Source organism: Chinchilla lanigera, unplaced genomic scaffold (assembly GCF_000276665.1).
Source record: "Chinchilla lanigera isolate Chin_1 unplaced genomic scaffold, ChiLan1.0 scaffold00007, whole genome shotgun sequence".
NCBI lineage: Eukaryota > Metazoa > Chordata > Mammalia > Rodentia > Chinchillidae > Chinchilla > Chinchilla lanigera.
Genome location: NW_004955408.1, coordinates 8,558,132 through 8,578,454, shown reverse-complemented (window position 1 = coordinate 8,578,454; position 20,323 = coordinate 8,558,132). Strand labels below are relative to the sequence as shown.

General features: G+C 47.9%; 1 long non-coding RNA gene across 3 annotated transcripts; it reads left to right on the top strand.

Annotated features, from left to right (window-relative positions):
- The first annotated feature begins 53 nt into the window (after nt 1–53).
- LOC102029828 lies at nt 54–8,388 on the top strand. 3 transcript variants are annotated; one of them, XR_001232286.1, is made up of 5 exons: nt 54–862; nt 2,694–3,011; nt 3,916–4,028; nt 7,793–7,898; nt 8,196–8,388. It is a non-coding gene; the product is annotated as an uncharacterized LOC102029828 (long non-coding RNA). The 3 variants fall into 3 exon arrangements; XR_001232285.1 differs by having other exon boundaries at nt 58–862; nt 2,694–2,799; nt 8,170–8,388; XR_001232284.1 differs by having other exon boundaries at nt 59–862; nt 2,694–2,799.
- Nucleotides 8,389–20,323: the final 11,935 nt, after the last annotated feature.

Below are 20,323 nucleotides of genomic sequence, written 5' to 3'. Positions count from 1 at the left end.
CCGCTGCGCGCCCAGAGCCGCCCCGCCCCGGAAACCGCAGCCGGGCTCCGGGTGCCGCTAGCCTGGGTCTCCCCGCTTTGCGTCCTCGTGCGCCCGGCCCCCGCGGGGTGCTGCACCGCACCGCCTCCCCCTCTCGGGCCGCGATGGTGCGTCCCGCTCCTCGGCGGCTCTCCCGCCCGCCGGAGCTTCGCGAAAGTCCCGGAGTTGGGGAGTTGGGTGCTAACTGGTGCGGGCTGCGCGCTGGTGGGCAGCGAGCGAGTGCGCGCGAGCCGGGGCGCCCCGGGACCCGAGCGCCCGGCGGGGCCACCTCCAATAAGGGCTGCTGCCAGGCGTTTTCGAGCTCCCCGGGGATACGCAAATAGTGCGAGAGCCTGGCCGAAACCTCAGAGCCTACAGCCCCGGAGCACTCGCCTCGGCCCCGGGACCTTCAGACCCGCTCTGACTACCCCTGCGTTCTCAGCCGGAAAATGGGGCCACAGCTGTGCTCCGCGCGCTGTTCTACCCGCGGTGCCCGGTTTTCTTCCTCCCCGAGACCTTGGACGTTAGGTGTGAACGCCTTCTGTAAATTGTAGAATGCCACCTGTCTGCTGTCCCTGCAAACCCGCGTGGAGGTGACCAGAACCTCTCTGCGGGACCCTCTGTCGCGCGAGCCCAGCCTGCCTGGGTCCGAATGTCTTCCAGTCCCACGTGTGCCTTGGGACGCAGCGCTCGGAGCCGTTCCCACTGCCTCTCGAGTTTTTCTATCTCCCATGCAGCCGCTCAGCCAGACAAGATGAGGTGCACGGCTCCGGGAGGAAGTGCAGGCAGACCCAGCCCTGACAGCTGGGAGCTGAAACGTTAGACACGTGATCCACCAGACAAGGTAATGCCTGTAAAATCGGGGTGCCCGGGCGGGGTGTGGGCCACTCCCACGGGGAAGGCGATGGCTTCCCCTGGAGCGCTCAGTGCTCCCCACTTGTCTGCTTCCTCCCTGTTGCACGGGAACCCGAAGGATCCTCTTTGCTGCCTTCCTCTCTGCCACCCCCACAAGCGCCCTCCTGATTCTCCGGCCCAGGCGCAGACCTCCGTGGGTAGTCGCCCCCAGCCCCAAGGCGGCGAGCTGAGGACTCCTGCTCCCAGGTCCTCCAGCTCCAGGCTGAGCAGTGAGAGTTCCGTTTTCGGGGACTGACATCTGTTGCAAGCCTTCAGGCTGAGCTCCAGGTCCAGTCTAGGCTGACCAGACCCGTGCCCCTCGCCACCCTACCCTGCCTTATGTCCGCCTGGGGCGACACCCTGTTTTCCTTTATGTTGGCCGCGCCGATCCTTCCCCGCAACAAACCGTCCCTTCATCTAAATCTGGAAGTCTTTTTCACCCTCCATGTCTTGTTGTATTGCCACCTCCTCCACGAGATCCGCTAAGATTCCTCCTCAGGGGTTGCTTGCTTGCTTTGGATTTCTGTCCAAAATTTACCTAATCCTCAAGTCAGGGTGCTTACTCAGCTCCCTCCAGTGGCTTCTGACCTGCCACTGGGTTCCCGAGGGGGAGCCGCAGGATTCTGCACTGACACATCAGATCAGCCCTCAGCCCTTACTCTGCGCATTGTGTTCCAGCCACATTAACCCCTGCACTGTCTCTCAGAACTCCAGGCACGTTCCTGAGTCAGGAACTTGGCACTTGTTACCCCTGCCTAGAATTCCCATTCTTCTATTTTTAGATTCTAGCCTTGCCTCTTTAAAAAAAAAATATTTTATTGTGCTAGAATATACATAAAACTTAACATCTTAACCATTTTTGGACTTTTTTTTTTTTTGGTAGTACCAGGAATTGAACTCATGACCTCATGCTTGCAAGATAAGTGCTGTGCCAGTGAGCTATATCCCCAGCCCCCATCTTAACCATTTTAAAGTGTATGGTTCCCTAGCATTAAGTACATTCACATCCTTATGCAAACACCACTACCATCCATCTCCACAACTTTCTCCTCATCCCAAACTGAAATCCACATCGACTAAACACTAAACCCCTCCTCCCTCCCCTCCCCCAACGGCTGGCAAACACAGTTATTCTTTGCTTAATGAATTTGACTTATTCCAGGTACTTCATATAAGTGGAATCGTATGTTTGCCCTTTTGTACCTGGTTTATTTCACTTATAATATTTTCGGGATTCATCCGTGTTTTAGCCTGTTTCAGAATGCCATTCCCCTTTAAGACTGTATGATATTCCATTAAATGTATACACCACATTTTGTTTATCCGTCCATTCATGGACATTTGGGTTGTTTCTATCTTTTGGCTGCTGTGATAATTTTACTATGAATAGCCCACGACTTTTATATGGCAGCAGTAGATGTACAGTATTTATGTAATTAGATAATGCTGCAGAATTCTTTCCTGTGCCTCCACAGCCCTGAGCATGGTGCTGGTAAATGGAGCCACTGTCCTTTTATAAACCAAGGTTCATGGCCCTGATCTCACTCACCCATGCCTTCCCAGCACATTAGAATAATCTAGGAAAGTCCTTACTACAGCCTGCGGGGCCTGCATGATCAGACCTGACTTCTAGCTTTTGCCTTTTCTCTCTCCCTTCCGTTACATTGGTCTTGCTATATTCCTCAAATACACCACACTGATGACCACCTCAGGGCCTTTGTAAATTTGATGTGCTTGATACAGAATTTCAAACCTTTGCCTGATTCTCTCCATTCTCTCAGGAACCACATCAGAGGTCCTGTCTCCGAGAGAACTATCCTGACCACCTGACCACAAGCACCCGATCACTTCTACTTGCTTCATTTTCCTTTGGTCTCCCTCTGCAATGTAAGTTCCAAGCAAGCAGGCGCTTGGTGTTTCTTCGTACCCCCTTCCTCTGTCAGCACATACTTCTTTTTTTTGTTAATCAGAAACTGGCATTCTTTCCAGGCGGAGGAATTTGCAAATGAGGTCTACCTTTCCCTGAGCCAAAGCAGAGCCAAACCACAGGATTTCATACTCTTTTTAGCCATATGGAACTAAACTGTACATCCTCCCAGGTGCGGCATACAGTAGGTGCTCAGTAATTACCGTTTGTGTCAAGTGTAGCAATTAAGGTCGTGGCGGGAGAGGAACTATTCAATGTCTCTTTCCTTCCCACCCTCTCTTGAAGCTCTCAGGAAGAGTCTGCAGGAAATTGGATTTGAGCTTTTTCTCATGTCTTACCGTAGTCACTTGTGGATCAAAGCTGCACACCAGCTGGTCTGCCCTCAATGGGGACTCTAGCCGGAGAACCCACCTTTAAATCTAGGGCTCTCTGATCACCTTCTACAACGTGGGCTGCACCAGGCAGGGAGAGGGCTCCTGGGGTTTATCCTATGCCCTTTCCTGAAAAAGCTGAGCTGATCACTGAAATTGAACAAGCAGTGTCACTTTCGGACTGTGTCCTCCTGCTAGGCCTCTTAGGGGATTAAATGAGATACTGTGGTTAAAGGGCCTCCTGCAGTCCGTGGTCCAATGGAGGCATTAGTAACCAGAGGTGAAATAAGAGCTCAACACCAAAAGGAACACCGAAGATGGGTGAACAGGATATCAGCTGCAGGGCAGCCCCTTTGCTCAGACCTGCACCTCTCGGATCTAACCCATCGCTGTCCTCATTCACTCCACACCAGCCCCAGACTCCTTCTTCCTGGTGCTCGAGTGCCCTCTACTCATCCCAGCCCTGAGACCTTTCCACTGGCTGTCGCTGCTGCCCGCTGTCTCCCAGGTCTTCCTCCTGTTTCCGGCTCCTGCTCATCCTTCAGGTCCCTGCTTAAGTGTCTTTTTTCACAGAGTCCCTTTTAAAAGCATTCGCTCCCTACCTTCTATCTTGCTACGTTTTCTTCATTGTGCATGTCCTTTTTCTTTGCGATAGTCTAATCTATGTGCTGATTTACTTGTTTATTATTGGGTTTCTCCAAATAGACTCTCAGCTGCACTGGGCAGCTATCTTGTCTGCTCATTCCCTGCCTAGACCTACACTGCGGAACATTTGTGCCTGACACGTGCAAAGGGATGAAAACACGTATTGGTGAATGGTGAGTATCTCCTCTCCTCTCCTCTTCCCTGTATTTTCCTGTTTGTTTGTTTTTTTTCTCAAGCTGATTATTCTCTGCCTCACTATTCAGTTTTCCATCTTGTCATTGACAACAGGAAGGGTCAGCCAGAGGAGAGGTGACAGGAGCAGGCTTCAGCCTTCCCGATGAGGATAGAAAACCTTTCCTGTTGGAAGTCCTCACCTTGGTTTTCTTAGGAGCCCTTATGGCTGACCTGTCAGTCAAGAACTGTACCCTTAGGCGGGTCTGGCCAAGCCCCGAGCTGAGCAATGTGAAGAGAAAGTGGATCAGCAAATTAGGAGCTTTGGATGTCACTCTATTTTAATGTTTTTTTTTAACCTTGGCCAAATCCTTTAGCTGCTCTGAGCCTCCATTTTCTCATCTGCAAAATGAAGATGATTCCATTGCTGTAGTTTCCAAGCTGGAGAGAAAGAGGCCGTAAGCAAAATCAAAACCCAAAAAGCTGTATGTGTTAGATTTCTGTGTCTCCCGCTAGCCTAATTCTTCCTACTTCCCCTGTCCTTGGGGATGACCAAGCTCAACTGACACTTTCTCGGAGAAGCCTAATCTCCCTAACCAGACCAAGCGCCCCCATTTAATGACCTCTTAGCAATGCCTTTCTTTATAGTCACCGTACTGTATTTACAGTTGCTACGGTATTGCTTGAGATTGTTCTCTCCCACTGGGTTGTAAGTCACACGAGGACATAAACTACCTTTAGTTCTTGGTACTTTCTGCTTGTTTTGCACAGACTATTTTTTATGTTTTATTTTTATTTTTTAGTTTTGGTACCGGGAGTTGAACTCAGGACCTTGCACTTGCCAGGCAGGCGCTTATGCTGCTGAGCTATATCCCCAGCCCAAGACTTCATATTTTAAAGCAATTTTAGATTCACAGCCAGACTGAGTAGAAGGTACTGAGGTGTCCCCTGCCCTGCACATGCACAGCCTGCCCCACAGTCAGCAGCCCTTAGCGGAGTGATTCATTTGTGAAAACTAATGAACCTACACTGACACGTCAGTATCATGCGAAGTCCATTATTTACATTAGGTTGGACTCTTGATGTAAGTCATGTAGCTTACAGCATTTTACAAGGCAAAATGTACAATGATGAACCCACTATTACAGAATTATACAGAGTAGTTTGGCTGCCCTGAAAATCTCCTGTGCTCTACCTGTTTATCCTTCCCTCCCTCCAGCTGATCTTTTTACTATCTCCATAGTTTGCCCTTTACAGAACATAATATAGTATGAAGCCTCTTCCGATTGGCTTCTCTCACTTAGCAGTATGTATTTAAGGTTCTTGAATGTTTGTGTGCATGTGTTCGTGTACAATGCATGTGTGCATGGGTGTGTGTGTGTGCTGTTGGGGATCCAAGTCAAGGTCTCATGCACCTTGGTAAAGGCCCTACCACTGAACTGTACCACCCCATCCCTTCTATATCTTTTTATGGTTTTATAGCTTCTTTCTTTTTACTGCTGAACAATATTTTGTTGTCTGGATGTACCCCAGTTATCCATTCACCTACTAAAGGATACCTTGGTTATTTCCAAGTTTAGGCGGTTATGAATAAAGTTACTATAAACTTCCATGCAAGTTTTTATATGGCCATAAGTTTCCAGTTCATTAAGAGAAACACCAAGGAGCTCAATTAGTTAATCACATGGTAAGAATATGTTTAGATTTTTTTGAGAAACTGCCAAATTATCTTACAAAGTATTAAGTATGAGTGTACCATGTCCCATTTTGCACTCCCATGAGCAGTGAGTGATATAGAGAAAGGAACATTACGTATCTGAAACTTTTGTACCTGCATCTGGTCAGCCTTAATTAGTCCAGATTTTGCCCCTAAGTTCTTGTCTGACCTCAGAAGTCACTCAGATTGTCTGAGCCAGGTTCAGTATGCATAGGTCCATGAATGTATGTGGTAGCAGGAAGTAGAGATGGACTAAACATGGTTTTATTAAATAAAGCACTCCTATCAGATGCTCTTCAAAGTCTTCTTCAATTCTACAATTCTGCAAGGGAGGATGGGGAGAGATAGCCTGTTGTGGAATGCCTCACTGAGAGGTTCAATCTGCTGTCTGCATTTCAGCTCCTAGTTTGAGTAATAACAAAGGGTTTCCAGGATGTCTGTTTGAAGTGACCTCTAGATAGGGAATTGCCTCTCTCCCTTTTGGAGATGCCAATTAAGCCAACCAATTCTGCCAACTGTAAAGGAATTCTTTTGAATCAAGACAGTGAATGTGGAAGATGCCTCAAGTAGGATAACTTTAGAAAGAGCAGAGAAGGGTTCAAATCTCAAACAAAGTATAAATATATCATGTCATTGGGTGAATACATCTCAAACAAAGCATCAGCTGGTAGGTCAGATGCAGATGTTAGGTGGGTAGGGAGCCTTCCTCCTGGCACTGCCATGAAACTATCAGAGCTTGGGAAATGAGCCTGTTTCCTGTTTTATTCCTCGTCTGTGTTGGCTAGCTTTTCATCTCGGTAAACAAATACCAAGAATAATGACAAAGGACGGAGGGTTATTTTGGCCTATGGTTTCAGAGGTTTCAATTGGGCATCAGCTGGTTCCATTGCTTTAGGCCCGTGGTAGGACAGAGACATCACGGAGAAAGCGTGTGACAAGGGGGAAGCTTCTCGTTCTTGGCAGCCAGAAAAACAGCAAGAAGGTGAGAGAGCCAGAGAGGAAGTGACCAGGGAGCAGATACAGTCCCTGAGGTCCCACACCTGTGACCCACTCCCTTCAACTAGGGCCCATCTTGTGTTGCTATAACCTCCCGTTAATATCAAATTATGATACAGTTACCTTCCAAAGCAGGTCCTCTGAACACAAGAGTGGGGGCGGGGTTAGATCTGCACCAGAACATCTTCATTTTTGTACAAAATGCAGGTGGTGAGATGTGGGACAAAGGGCACTGTCTCCCTTCCGGGAGCACCTGGTAAAATATGGAAGTTGGCTACCCTAACCTAGTGTTCCCAACCTTGATAGTTCGTTAGAGTCGTCTGGGAACTTTTAAAAATTCTGGATGCTCAGCCATGTCCCAGACTGATGAGTCAGAATCCCTGGAGGTAGACTCAGCTTTCTTTCAGGGACTCTGTGTTGCCAAGTTTGAAAATCACTGCTCAGTGGCTTCCCAGGTTCTAAAAACCCTGCGAAGGTTTTTCATCTATTTAGTAGGTCAGCTGGTGTTCCACTAGGTGGCACCTTCCAGCAGACTTGAGTGGGTCCAGAGAGTCCTTGTGTAGGTCTCTAACTGCTAGGAATGACTCCATAAAGCAAGGCTTGGGGTCTGCTGACAAGGAGGGTCTACACTCCTGATGAGAAGACTGAAACCTGTTGGGTAACATGTTGCGGGCAAATGCTGGAACTACAGAATGCTGAGATTCTGCCCTGTTGGGAAACAGGCCTGGAGTGGCGTCAGCTCGGTTCCCGACTACGGCTCCCACATTCACCCATGCATTCTGGTCTCTTCCTCCTCAATCCATCCCGCAGGAACCTCAAACTCCATCCCCAAAGCCCCATTATTGTGTTTTAAAACACCCTTGGGGTGTTTTGCCTGGGGATTTGTACTTCTCCATCTCAGCCAGGAAGTTGCGTTAGGACTGACTCCTCCCTTAACTGCTGGCTCAGCCAATCAGAGCACTCTATCCCATTTGGCTACAGTGACTGGCCAAGGGATGGGCTCTTGCTCTCCAGAAGGCCAGTCTGAAACATGGGGTGGTTTCTGTGGTTTAGAAGGAGAGTCTACTCAGGAAATGGTGGACCCTCTGCCTTCGATATAAGCCCCACTCTGAGGAGTGCACTGGACATCTTGCCTTTGCTGCTAATCTCCTTCCTTTGGGTAAGTGACACTTGGCCTATGCGCCTTTTAATCTCTACTTTCCTGTTGGGCTGAGCCCTTGGGGAGCCGGGACAGGATTTCAGGTGGAAGGAGAAGACCCAGTTCAAGGCCTATTTCCCCAGCTCCCTTACTGGGACTTTGCCACTGAAGGCCACAGCCCCTGCCGTGCAGCCTTTGTGGAAACAACCCTCCCTCTTTGGGTTCTGGTAACTGTCCCTGCCCTCCCTGTATAGACCTAGGGCCAGGCAGCACAGGCTGTCCCTACCCCCAGGTGAGTGCCATCTATTTCCTGCCAAGACCCTAACTCAGTCAAGGTGAAGCTTCCTGAGAACATCTCCAATGCAGAGGAAAGTGAGCTGAGAGACCATCCAGTCACCCAAGCCAACCCCTGATGTCATCTGTGCTTCTACTTTGACCGACCTCCTGCATTCAAACAATTACCTAATAATGCTGCTTTTACTGCCTAATAAATTTTAAACTTATTCCTTGCCCTCTATGCCTACTTCATGGAATGTATTTCAAATGCCTGCAAGAAACCCTGAACAGAAGCCTGGTACATCAAATGGCTAAATTCTCCACCTTAGGGACCACCTCCACTCTCATCTATGGGCTGGACCTTGACCTGTGACTTACCTGTCTTGGTTCCAAAGGATAAGCTGAGCCGCTCTGACTTTCTCACAAATGGGAAGGGAAAAACGCAGCAGCATGCAGATCTCACCCCTTTGAATCCTCACCAAAAGCCTGTGAGTTAGCATCTAGTATTATTTCCAGTTTTCAGAAAAAAAAACTTAACTATGCCAGCCACTACAATAAGTTCTTTTTGTGTATCACCTCGCTGACTCAATTAGTCATTGATTCAAGAGATAACTCATTAAGAATCTACCGAGCACCAGTCTACCACACACCAGGCACTATAGCAGATGCTAGGGATTCAGTGGTGGGCAAACAGATGGATCACAGTCTCCCAGGGCTCCCAGTCTAGTGATGGAAAGGGCATTGTAAAAGTGAACACATGAATAACAATTGTTTTAGGAGGTGGAGCGAGATCCTCACAGCTGTTATGGGCAGATCTATTATTAGAACCCAATGCTGTTGGAGTCAAATTCAACAATCAGTAAAATTCTACTATTACGACTCCCCTAGACTGTTCTAGTGAGATGCTGGCTTTGTCAGTGATGCTCTAAGTAGCACTGCTTGTTCCTGTAGCAGGTTTCTGCCACGTACTGAATATGCATGTACACACACACACACACACACACACACACACACACACACACACAATGAAACAGAGAGGAAGGATGTCCCATGTCCTCAGCTACAGAGCTCACCAGTGATAGCCAGCACTGGAGGTTTTGAAAATGCTATCTTCAGCTGGGGAATTCAAGTTTGAAGAGCATTTTTCTATGTACTTTTGCTCTCATTATGTGTTATAGTTTAGATCTAGACTGTCCCTCAAAACTCATGTGCTGAGAGGCAGGGTTTTGAATAGTGATTGGATCATAGGGCTGCTGTGTTTACCAGTGGATTCATCCGCTAACGAGTTCAGCAGCTGTATGTGCTCTCAGGAGATGGGTCCTAATTAGAGGTGGGTCACTGGGCAAATGACCTGGAAGGGTATATCTCCCTCCTCACCTCCTCCTTTCACTCTGTTTCCTGCCTTCCATGACATCAGCAGCACTCCTTCCCCGTGCCCTCCTGCCTCAGAGCCAGCCAACCATGGACTGAATCCTCTAAAATCTATGAACCAAACTATACCTCTCCTCCCTTACATTGTGGGTATCAGGTATTATCTCAGTGACAAAGAAAGTAACTATGTGAATAATCCTGGAGATCATTCCATTTAAAAACAGAAAATTTGTCCTATTTTTTTCCAGATGCAAAATATTCCATGACGTAAATGAATCCTGTATGAATGGACACTTGGGAGTTATTATCAGTCTTGGGGCTATTGACACCATAATGAATACCCTTGTGCACATCCTGTTCTATAGTGTGTTGTGGATCTTCAGTGGAGATTCCTAGAAGTCCAAATTGCTGGATCAAAGGATAAACACATCTTTAGTTGAAACCTTTTGCCAAATTTTTGACCATAGGAATGAAATTCTTTTGCACACCTACCAGCAATATACGAGGCTACTTCATTCTTTCTAGTCCAGGCCCGCAAAATATTTTTTAAGACATTCTTTTCATGGAAAAAATCTACATTGCCATCTTTCTTTAAACATTGCAAGATCTGGGCAATTCTGGGCCTATTTTCCTGCATGGGCATTACAGGCTGGGGCTGAGTGGTCACTGGTAGCTGAGGTGAGTGGTCATTACAGTCCTATGGATTTTAGGAGTTTCAGCTGATGTGGTCCAACTCCTCTATTATGAAGATGAGGAGGCTCCAAAGTTCATAGAGGAAGCCAGGTGGGAGTAGAACCCAGTCTCCTCCCAGTCCACTCTACCATATGGCTTCTAGAATAAGTACAAAGGGGACTGGTAGCAAGAAAGGCTAAGTATGCAGAAGCACTGACAATTCAACATTAAAATTAGAATTGTTTTTCCGCATTTACTTAGCTCACTATATACATTACACCACCTCCTCGTTGTTTAAACTGTGACTAATCCACATAAAGCAGAGTGACAAATTGGTTTCTATTCCTTCCGAGCAACCAAAAAAGCAGGCTAGTGTCACAACAGAATGAATATGCTCATTCGTTTCCCTCATTCATCAGACACAACTGTGTGCTAGCCCAGATCGAGGCACCAGGGTTTCAAAGATGAACAAGTATTTGAACAGCTAGGGATCTGAGGACACAAAACTTAACACAGTGTTCTAATTGTTTTGTTGGTGGAACGTGCAGGCTGCACGAGAGCCTGAGGAAGGAACTTCTAATTCTGCTGAGGGTCACGTGGGTGAGATCACAAGGGAGATGATGTTTGGGTGATTCTTGAAAGAGTTTGCAAAGAAAAAGAAGGGACATGGGAAAGAATGTCTTGAAGATAAGCAATATTGAAGGACAAGGTTATTTCTCAAAAAAGGGCAGCAAACCAGCTTGAAAAAGATTAGGGCAATAAGAAACAAAAAAGAAAAACGTGGAGGAAATTTACTATGTTAATTAATTGAGAAGTTCAAGGTAGGTCTGCCTTCAGGTACGGTGTACTACAGGTACTCAAAGGCTGTCACCAAGCCAGAGAAGCTCTCTAAACTCTGCTTCTTCCTTCTGTTCCTGCCCTCAGGCAGCCTACTCCCTCCTGATCACAAAGTATTTTCCAGCTGCTCCAGATTTACATCATCCTGATAGGTACGGTAGCAATGCCAGAGAAAGACTGGCTTCTGCTTCCCAACAGCCTCACACAAATCTCACCCTGTCTCACTGGCTAGGTCTGGCTTACCGGTTCACACGTAGAGTGACAGGTTACTTCTGTCTGATTCGGAAGGCCTGAGAGCGGGGAAGAATGAGCCCCGAAGGAAAATCAGAGTCCTGTGTCCAGAAGAACGGTGGATGTATGCTGGGTAGGTGAAGCCATCAGATCTGGAGGCAATACTAGACTGAGGGCACATCTCTCTCATCTGATGTGGAGGTGTCTACACCACTGGGTTGTACACTATTTCTGAGCAGAAGGCAATAGCTCCAGCTTCATAGATTGGTAATAATTGAAGAAGAAGAAGCAGGCGCTAAAGTTCAAATCTTTTAGAGCACCCAACTTCCTACCTTTACTGAGGAGAAAATTAAGACTCGGGAAAAGAAAGTGACTTCTTGTAATCACACAGCCTGGAAGCGGCAGAGTCCAGAAGAAATTCTCGTGCCCTGAACCTCAGGACCCTCAGGCAGTGAGCAGTCTTCCTCTGTAGAGGTGTGGAGGCCCTGAAGCGGGTGTGGGCTTTCCAGCAACCCCTGGGGTCCCTCACCCAGGGGCAGATGCCACAGTCTGCAGGCTTAGATGCCACACTGTCTACCCCAGACATGTGCTCGATACTTGGCCTAGGCATCCTGATAGCATCACAGCAGGCTCCTGGGTACTAGGACTCGAGGACACCAACGTACCTCGAGCCACTGGGAGTGGGTGACAGTTGAGACAGAAAACAAGGGAGCAAGGAGTAGGAGTGGAAAACAGGAAGACGGTGGCACAGAGAAGAGGGAGAAAGGGAGGAGCTAGACAGAAGAGTTCATTCAGTGTCTAGTTTTCTAATCACTCGGTTTGTGTATATATATATATATATATATAAAATATTGTATTTTTAGTAATATGACATACCCGTATGGTTACAAAATTAAATAATTCAGACATCTTATCCTAAAAAGCATGCCCCCCCCCATTTTCTAGTCTCCAGAGACCACTAACTGTTTTGCTTTTAGCCGTGGCTAATGTTTATTGAGTACACTTGTCACATGCCAATCCCTGTACCAAAGCCTTTATGACATTGCTTCCTTGACCTCACCAAGACCCCCCATTACCCTGTTCATTTTACAGATGGGACAACTGAGGCATAGACTTGTTAAGTGGGCAGTCCATGCTCACACAGCTGATGAGCAACAGAAACAAGATTTCAGCTCAGGATACCCGACTGCAGACCCCTGGGTACTCTTAATCATCACACTCTGGTGGTTTCTGTTAAAGATTTATTACCTCTGCTCCTTGATTTATTAACAATAGATATCATCTATCGGCTTCCTACTATGATTGATGAGGGTTTATCTCACTTACTCCCCACCAATTTTAGACAGATATGTGGCAATATGTACTTCTGTTGTGGGTGCCTTTGGGATTTTAAATAACGCACTCAAGCCTCGATTTCATGCTCCTACTCTACGAACAATTGTCAGCTGGTTATGCAGGGTCGCCTGTAAGTTGGCTGGGGGAAATGACATCCCATATTTCCTTGTCATCCATCCCCATCCACCATACCACCCAGCTCTGTGCCAGCACACATGAGGTGTTTGGTGAATATTTAGACCATAGAACAAATGCAGAAAAACTTCACGTCAAAGGTGGCAGGTAACCGGGAAGTCTGAGGCAGGTGAAAGGTACCATAATCACAGCCGGCAATGTCAGCCTGACTTCCTCAGAGACACAGCCTTGTACGGAGGAGGGAAGAGGCAGCTATAAAATGGAAATTGAAGGAGAATCACTTCAGAGCAGCTGTCAGGAAGCACTTCCCCCAGCGGAGACAGCGGATGTGCAGAGTGACCTCGCTGCAAGGTTGTCTCGGCTCACACAGCTGGGCCGGTCCTGCCAGCCTGCCAGGAAGCCACCAGGGAACTCACTCCACGCAGACCTCTGAGTAGCTCCCCCTTGTGCAGGAGGTCTTCATCCTTAGTTTTCCACTCCTACTCCTTGCTCTCTTGTTTTCTGTCTTAATTGTCACCCACTCCCAGTGGCTCGAGGTACGTTGGTGTCCTCGAGTCCTAGCGCCCAGGAGCCTGCTGTGATGCTGTCAGGGTGCCGAGGCCAAGTATCGAGCACGTGTCTGGGGCAGACAGTGTGGCATGTGAGCCTGCAGGATGTGGCATCTGCCCCTGGGTGAGGGATCCAAGGGGTTCCTGGAAAGGGCCATATCCTCCTTCAGGGTGTTCCAATAGCAGCAGATCCCAAGTGGACTTCTGGAGGTGGTGCCAGGGACTGCCACCCGGGGAGGCTCCCCCTGTGGGCTGACAGTCTAAGCCCACATCCCCATGCAGAAAGGGTCGAACATCTGAGGATCTAGGCTGCCTGCCATACGGTCCCTGTGCACGCTGTCCCTTTGCCTGTGACACCTAAAACCGACTTAGATCCCACCTGTTAAAGTAATTCTTCGCCGTCCTCTGCTCCTCAGACCAGGCGACGTCATCTTAGAGAAAGTTCTCAACCCCTCTCCCCTACCAAGGTGGTCGTATTCCTGATTACCTACTAAGTATTCACCCTTTATTAGACTGAGCACAACTGTCATTTTACATTTGGCCCATCCTTACTCATATAAAGTTGGCCTCACCCATCAGACTGGAAGCTTCATGAGGGCAGGAACCATCTCTGGTTTGATCTCCAGCACCTAGCACAGCAAGCATCTGGAATGAATGCAAACGTGAATGAGTCTTGATGACACCCTTTAGTCCAGTGATTCATTTGCGTGAGGCTTAGCCTCCTCTACGTATTGAAGCTTCTTTCCACCTAAAAAGGAGGAGACGGAGCGTCCTGACCCTGACCTTCAAGTCCAGTCTCATGACTCACCTTCTGAAAATGCAGTGACAGGCCTTCCCAGTGACGACTTACACAGACTCCTGGGTGCTCCCTGCCTGCTCCCGGCACACGCTCTGTCCTTCTCGTCTCCAGCCGTTATCCTCCTCTCAGTGTTACCGAGCCCTCCGGTTCCCCTCTACCTCAGTGATTTTGAGCTTCAGCTGCAGCTAGCTGTTCAAGCATACAGATGTGTGAGTTTCCAGGTCAGGGCTTCTGATGGTACCTGGGCAAGAGAGTGTTTAAAAAATTCCCCCAGTGATTCTGATGTGGGGCCTCTCTGTGAACAGATCTCAAAGTGTCCACTTCCTTCCAGCCTGCTTCCCTACACCTCTTCTCCCCCAGAAGAGCAATCTCCTCCCTGCTATCATGGGGGCTCCCACCTTGGGACCTTCAATCTATTGCCAGAACAGTTTACCGAGAAGATCATACTAGAATGAAAGCCTGAACACGACCCTCTTCTGCTTAAAACTTCCCCCTGTCTTCAGGACAAACTCCAGACTCTCAGAGAGCCTCAAAGACTCCTGTTCACTTCTCCAGGGCCATCCCCATGTGGCTCTGCGGCTGCCTGTGGAGTGAGAGCCACACTCAGAGCCCGGATGGGCCAGGCCACACTCTCTCCTTCCTCTGGGGCTCTGCTCAACTATTCCGTTGTTCATTTCTACAAATAAATAAGTAAATATTCAGACCCTTATTAAAATGCTAAGGAAGACTTCTCAGGGCTGTTGCCGTAGGGGTGCTGCGATAGGGAAGAGATACCAGATTCAACTCCCAATACCACAAAGATGGCCAAGGAGCAGAGGGAGGGGTCAGTGGGCGGAAAATTACTAAGAAAAGACCTCAGGGTCAGGGAACTCCTGTAAGGGCAGGTCAGGCATTAGACATCAAAGAAGAGGGATGAGGAGTTTGATCAGATAATGAAGGTGAGCCATCTCAAGGGGCAGAGGAGGCTTAGCAGGATTCTTTGCTAACATGACTGGGAGAATCAAAGACAAGATGGGGTCTCACGGCAGAGGCCTGGGAGAGAAGAGGCGCAGAGGAGAGAACGTCGAGGACCAAGGACACTTTACTAGGTTGCTTCTGGGAATCATCTGATGCTCTTCCACTCCAGGGGCTTTAGGGTTTGTCACGTCTTTTTGCAGTGGTCTGTTGAGCACTTACCTGCTCCGCTGCTTGGCTGGGAGCAACTTAAATACAGAGACCATATTGTGGCCCCCTAATGGCTAATAGCATGTCTGGTCCTTCGATGTGTGTGTTGAATGAACGCATGTTGATTGAACATGGATCTTATGGAATGCTACTCCGCTCTGAAGCAGTCTGTGACTGCCTTAGCTATATAAGCGGTGACCAGAATTCACTGCGATCCGAATCATGAGGAGGGCCTGTTAAACACAGATGGCTGGACTCCTCTTCCAGGTTCCCACTCAGTATAGTGAACTGCGGCCTGAGAATGTGCCTGTCTAACCACGGGTGATGCCCACGCTCTCCTCAGATCACACTGTGCTAATCACGGACCTACAGGATTACGGTTGATATCATCTTCAAGTGATATGTATCATGATGTTTTAAAAATCAAAACAAAGCAAGATTTAACAAGCAACTTGCAGGTGAGGTAGTAAAGCAACTATTATCTAAGGACTGAGGTGACCCCCTTCTCTGCCTAAGTGATTCTCCCGTTCTCTAATTGGCAGGCTGTATCAATGGCTCAAGACTTTATTTCCTTTACCCTGCTTCATTTGCAGTGGGAGGGGTTCTCTCCCAGCTCCTTCTGCCAGGTTTAATGCTCGACTGAGAGCAGGGACTGTCGGCCCCCAGGCAGCTAAGTGGCATACTAACGCAGGTGACCTGAAGATCGGCCATGTCCCCAATGCTCTCCTGTCTCAGCTCCCACAGTTAGCTGCTGGTGCAGATAGTTTCAGGGGGCAGAGGACAGCCAGACGGGCATAGCTGAAGCATGCAGACTAAGACCAAGCTCCCCAAAATGACTTTGCACATGCTGCAGTGGGCCAAGGTGTGGCTGTTTTCAGGGTATGGCATCCACACACATTCACATCAGCCCTGCAGGGTGTGGTGCATCGTTGCGGGTGGAAGGAGAGGGGGGATAAGCCAGCCAGGGCAGAGGTGAGCTCTCTCTGCTTTGCAAGTTTCAGGGAGGAGCACTTTCAAATTCTGTATCTGAACTTTACCCTTTCAGGCCACGAAGAAAGACTATTTGTCAAGATAGGACAGTGTTATTTACAGGGTGTTACCTTCATTTATAACTTCCGACTGTTCATACATGTAGTAGTTAGACCTCAGATTATACTTTGGCTCAGGCTCTGCAGATATTTGGGGTGGACCTCACTGGAGGAGGAACCTGGGGAGGTGAGCACTGCAGGAAAGCAAGACTGCTTCCAGAAGGTCTTTGCTGCCCCCAGGGTGAGAAGCATCAACTGGGCGTACTCCTCAGGGGCACCAAGAGACACTTCTCTCCTTCCAGGGAGTAGAGCCTGAGAACTAGTTCCAGTCGAATGACAGTGACTTTACACATGATTATTTGGCATAAAGAAAGAGGCTGGGACCTTGGGAAGTTCATGCTCAGGGTTCCAGGTCAGTGGTCAGGCAGTGGTCAGGGCATAGAGTCAGATAAAGCTCAGGTTGGCCACTTCCCAGGTGTATTTGTCTGGCCAAGCCACACCAGCTCTCTAATCTCAGTTTCCTCATTTGTTAATTAGAGATAATTGCAGCACCAACACAAGGATAAAAGCAAAGCCTTTAGTACTATGATAGTACCAGTGGGTATTTAGTAAGTGATAACTAGTATTTGTGGTTTCTTGGATAATTCGTTCTATCTGATGTGGCTTCCTCCCACTCAACCCCACAAGTTCCACAAGTTGGGCCAGTTTGTCTTCCAGGTCACTGGTCTCTCCTTTGGATATCCCTGCCTTGCTTGTGAACATCCTTCTAATCGATCACAGAGCCCACCACTCTTATCTTGGGGTATCCTGCATTGATAGGCGGATTCCTGGGCTCCTGACTCAGAGACTCGGATTCACCAGGTCAGTGTTGAGATCAGGAACCTGCATTTGAATGAGATCCCTCGGTCATTTTCATATAAGAGTCAACTTCTGTCTTCTTTATCCTCAGCCCTTTCCCTCAGGAAATGCTGTCAGTTATTTATACAGTGTCACCGCGACCCCGTCCCCAGGGAGGTTCTTGTTCAAGGGCTGTCTGTGAGAGTGAGGGAATGCCTTCGTGTCCCAGGTGAGGAAGCTGGTGATGGAGAAGAGCGCTCCAGACTGCCCCACTCCATTGTGCCAATGAAGGGCACCCTTGTGCTCTGGGGAAGAGGAGTTCTGCCGCCAGCTTTCTGAACCCCCAATCCCTTTACACCCTGTACTAATTGATAAAAGCAGTCAGAAGCAAAGGGCGCTGTGGAGCAGTTTAAGACTGTGCTCCAGAGAGGACTGGGAGCTGCCACATCTTACAGTAACTGTGCCTAATGCCGCGTGTAATCACCGCCATGTGTCTCTGTCAAGAACTCCAGCATGCTTCAGTGAGGTCCCTGGAAACTCCCCTGTCAAGACCCTCTGGGCTGTAGACAAATGGACAAGTTAGGACAGTGATAAATCATGCTGTCCTTCCGTCAGATGCCCCCTGCAGCCAGCCAGCTCAGCAGGGGAGGAGAGGAGAGGACACAGCTCTTTAGGCCTGGTGTGTGTGGCTGCTCCCCCTAGAAAAGCTCTCAAATATCCAATTGCTTGTTTGACGTGGATGCTTTATAAGTCATTTGTTGAGGATCTCAGAAAATAGATGGAAGGGGAGAAAAGAAGTTGGTTTTTTAGCCTATTGATTTCCCCACCAATGAGCAAAGAGTCCCCACATCCCAGGCTTCTCTGTCCCTAGGCTGGCGCCCCTATATGTCTGCACCCGCCCATGTGTCTTCTCCCCTGTGTCCTATGGGGCAGTAGAAAGCAACCCACTCCACCCTGGCCTACAACTGCCCTTGACGACCCAAGTTCTCTGAGCCCAAAGTGAGCATTCCTTCCTCAAACTAACCTCTGCTCCATCCAAGAGCCCTGATCCTGTCTCTTCAGGAACCTGCCATCTTTGCACTCTGAATGACACTTAAGAATGGTGGCCAAGTATTGAGCACCGGCCATGTGCGGGACCAATGCTAAGAAGCTCACATGTAGAACTTCAAATGTTCAAAAGTAAAACATGATTAGTTCTACTTTGCAGGTGATACAAGTAAGGCACAGGTTGTTAAGTGACTTATCCAGGTCTGTGTGACCTTAACATCCACAACTATCTGGGTTGATTGAAAAAAAAAAACTACAACAAATATAAACTGTAGATCAGATCCTCTGAGTATGAATCAAGATTGGCTCTCACTAGGGTCACTGTAAGTTCTCTGAGCCCTAGTTTTGCCTTGCTTCAGAAATAATCATACTATCTATTTCTTTGTATTTATAAATAATCATTCCCCAAATATGTTCACACTGTAATATCCAGAGCCTGTGAATATGTGTCCCTACAGCAAAAGAAATTTCAAGGGTGTGAACAGGTTACAACCTATTGACGTATAACCTATTCCCATCTTTGAAAGGTAGGGAGAGTACCCTTTATTGCCTGAAGGGGCTCGGCATAATCACAGAGGCTCCTATAAGGGGAGGCAGGAGTGTCGGTGAGAGAGATCTGAGGATGCCGTGCCGCTGCTGACTTTGAAGATGGGAGATGAGGCCATGAGCCAAGGAATAACAGTCTCTAGAAGCTGAAAAAGACAAGGAAACAGATTCTTTCTTGGAGTCTCCTAGAGGAACACAGTCTTGCTGATACCTCAGTGTTAGTCTAGCGAGACCCATTTTGGATTTCTGACTTCCAGAGATACAAGACTGGTGATGTTTAAGCCACTAAGTTTGTGACTGTCTGCACAGCAGCAATAGGAAAGTAATCAAGTATTATTGTGAGTTTTTTCCTTTAAACCAGCAAAATACTGGGCTCATTGGGTTGTTTACATAAACGTCCACTAAAATTGCTGCCTTCTGGTTTTCCTGTGTGCTTCTGAATGTCGTACACATCTTTGTACTCCAAAAGTAATCCATCATAGCACTGGACACGCAGCAGGTGCTGTCACTATTTGCAGGATGAATGATGATTTCATTCCCTGAAGGAAAAGGGGGATCCTCCCTGGTAATAGTGGTGAGAACCAGTGTTATGCATATGGAGTTCAAGCAATAACTATGACAGGCATTGAAGGGGCCCCAAATGTCACTGTAGGTAAGGTATCGGTGCCCTTCTTTAATACGAATGGTCTTCTGCATGGAGTGACACAGTTAGTAATAAGCAGTCTTGACCTGGGATTATATTAGGTGTGTTTCCTGGTGTTCTTGGCTGCAGGTGACAAAAACCCATTTTAATTATGTTTGCCAAAAATGGGGGGGGATGAAGTAAATAAAACAGTAACTAAAAAATTAAAAACCAAGCACAACTAGAATTTACTGACTAGCGTAACTGAAAACACACACACACAACACCACAGTAGCAGTAGGTCTGTCTTCAGGTACTGTTGGATGCAGGCATTTCAGTGATGTCATCAAGATTTGTCCTTGCCAATTCTCCCTGTTGGTTTTATTTTCAGGCAGGCTCTGCCCATGGGGTAGACCTCAGAAAACCATGCTCACTTATTATCAGTTCAGTCACTTTTTTGGGAAAGAGGAACAGCTCTAACCAAAGTCTTGGGATGGATTCTGATTGCTATACCTTGAATCACGTGCCCACTTCTGAATCAATCACCTTAGCGAGGGTGCTGGAACACTCTGTTGGTTAGACATGGGCCATGCGCAGACTCATGGAGTTGAGACTGTCTCACTAGAGCCATAAGGACTGTGAGTAGAAGGGAGGTCTCCAAAGGGACATGGAGGAGTTGTTACTAGGGAATGAGAAGAAAACCTGGGCCAGTGAGAACTGTAGCATTTTCATTCCCAAGATCACTTAGAGAATTTGAAACAGAAACAAGATTACGAGTCCAGACTCCTGAATCCCAAAGAAATCTGATTCTTTAATCAAACAGGCTGGAGTGTGAGAGCTGCATCTGCTACTAAAACCATCAAGTCCTATGGGATTCCTGGAGACACCACCGAAAGAAATGAGGAGTGTGGGGTGGATGGCTGGCCAAAATCAACAAGTCCTGCTAATATGAGAAACTCAGAATCTCAGAACTGGAAGGCCACCAAGTCTATCTATTC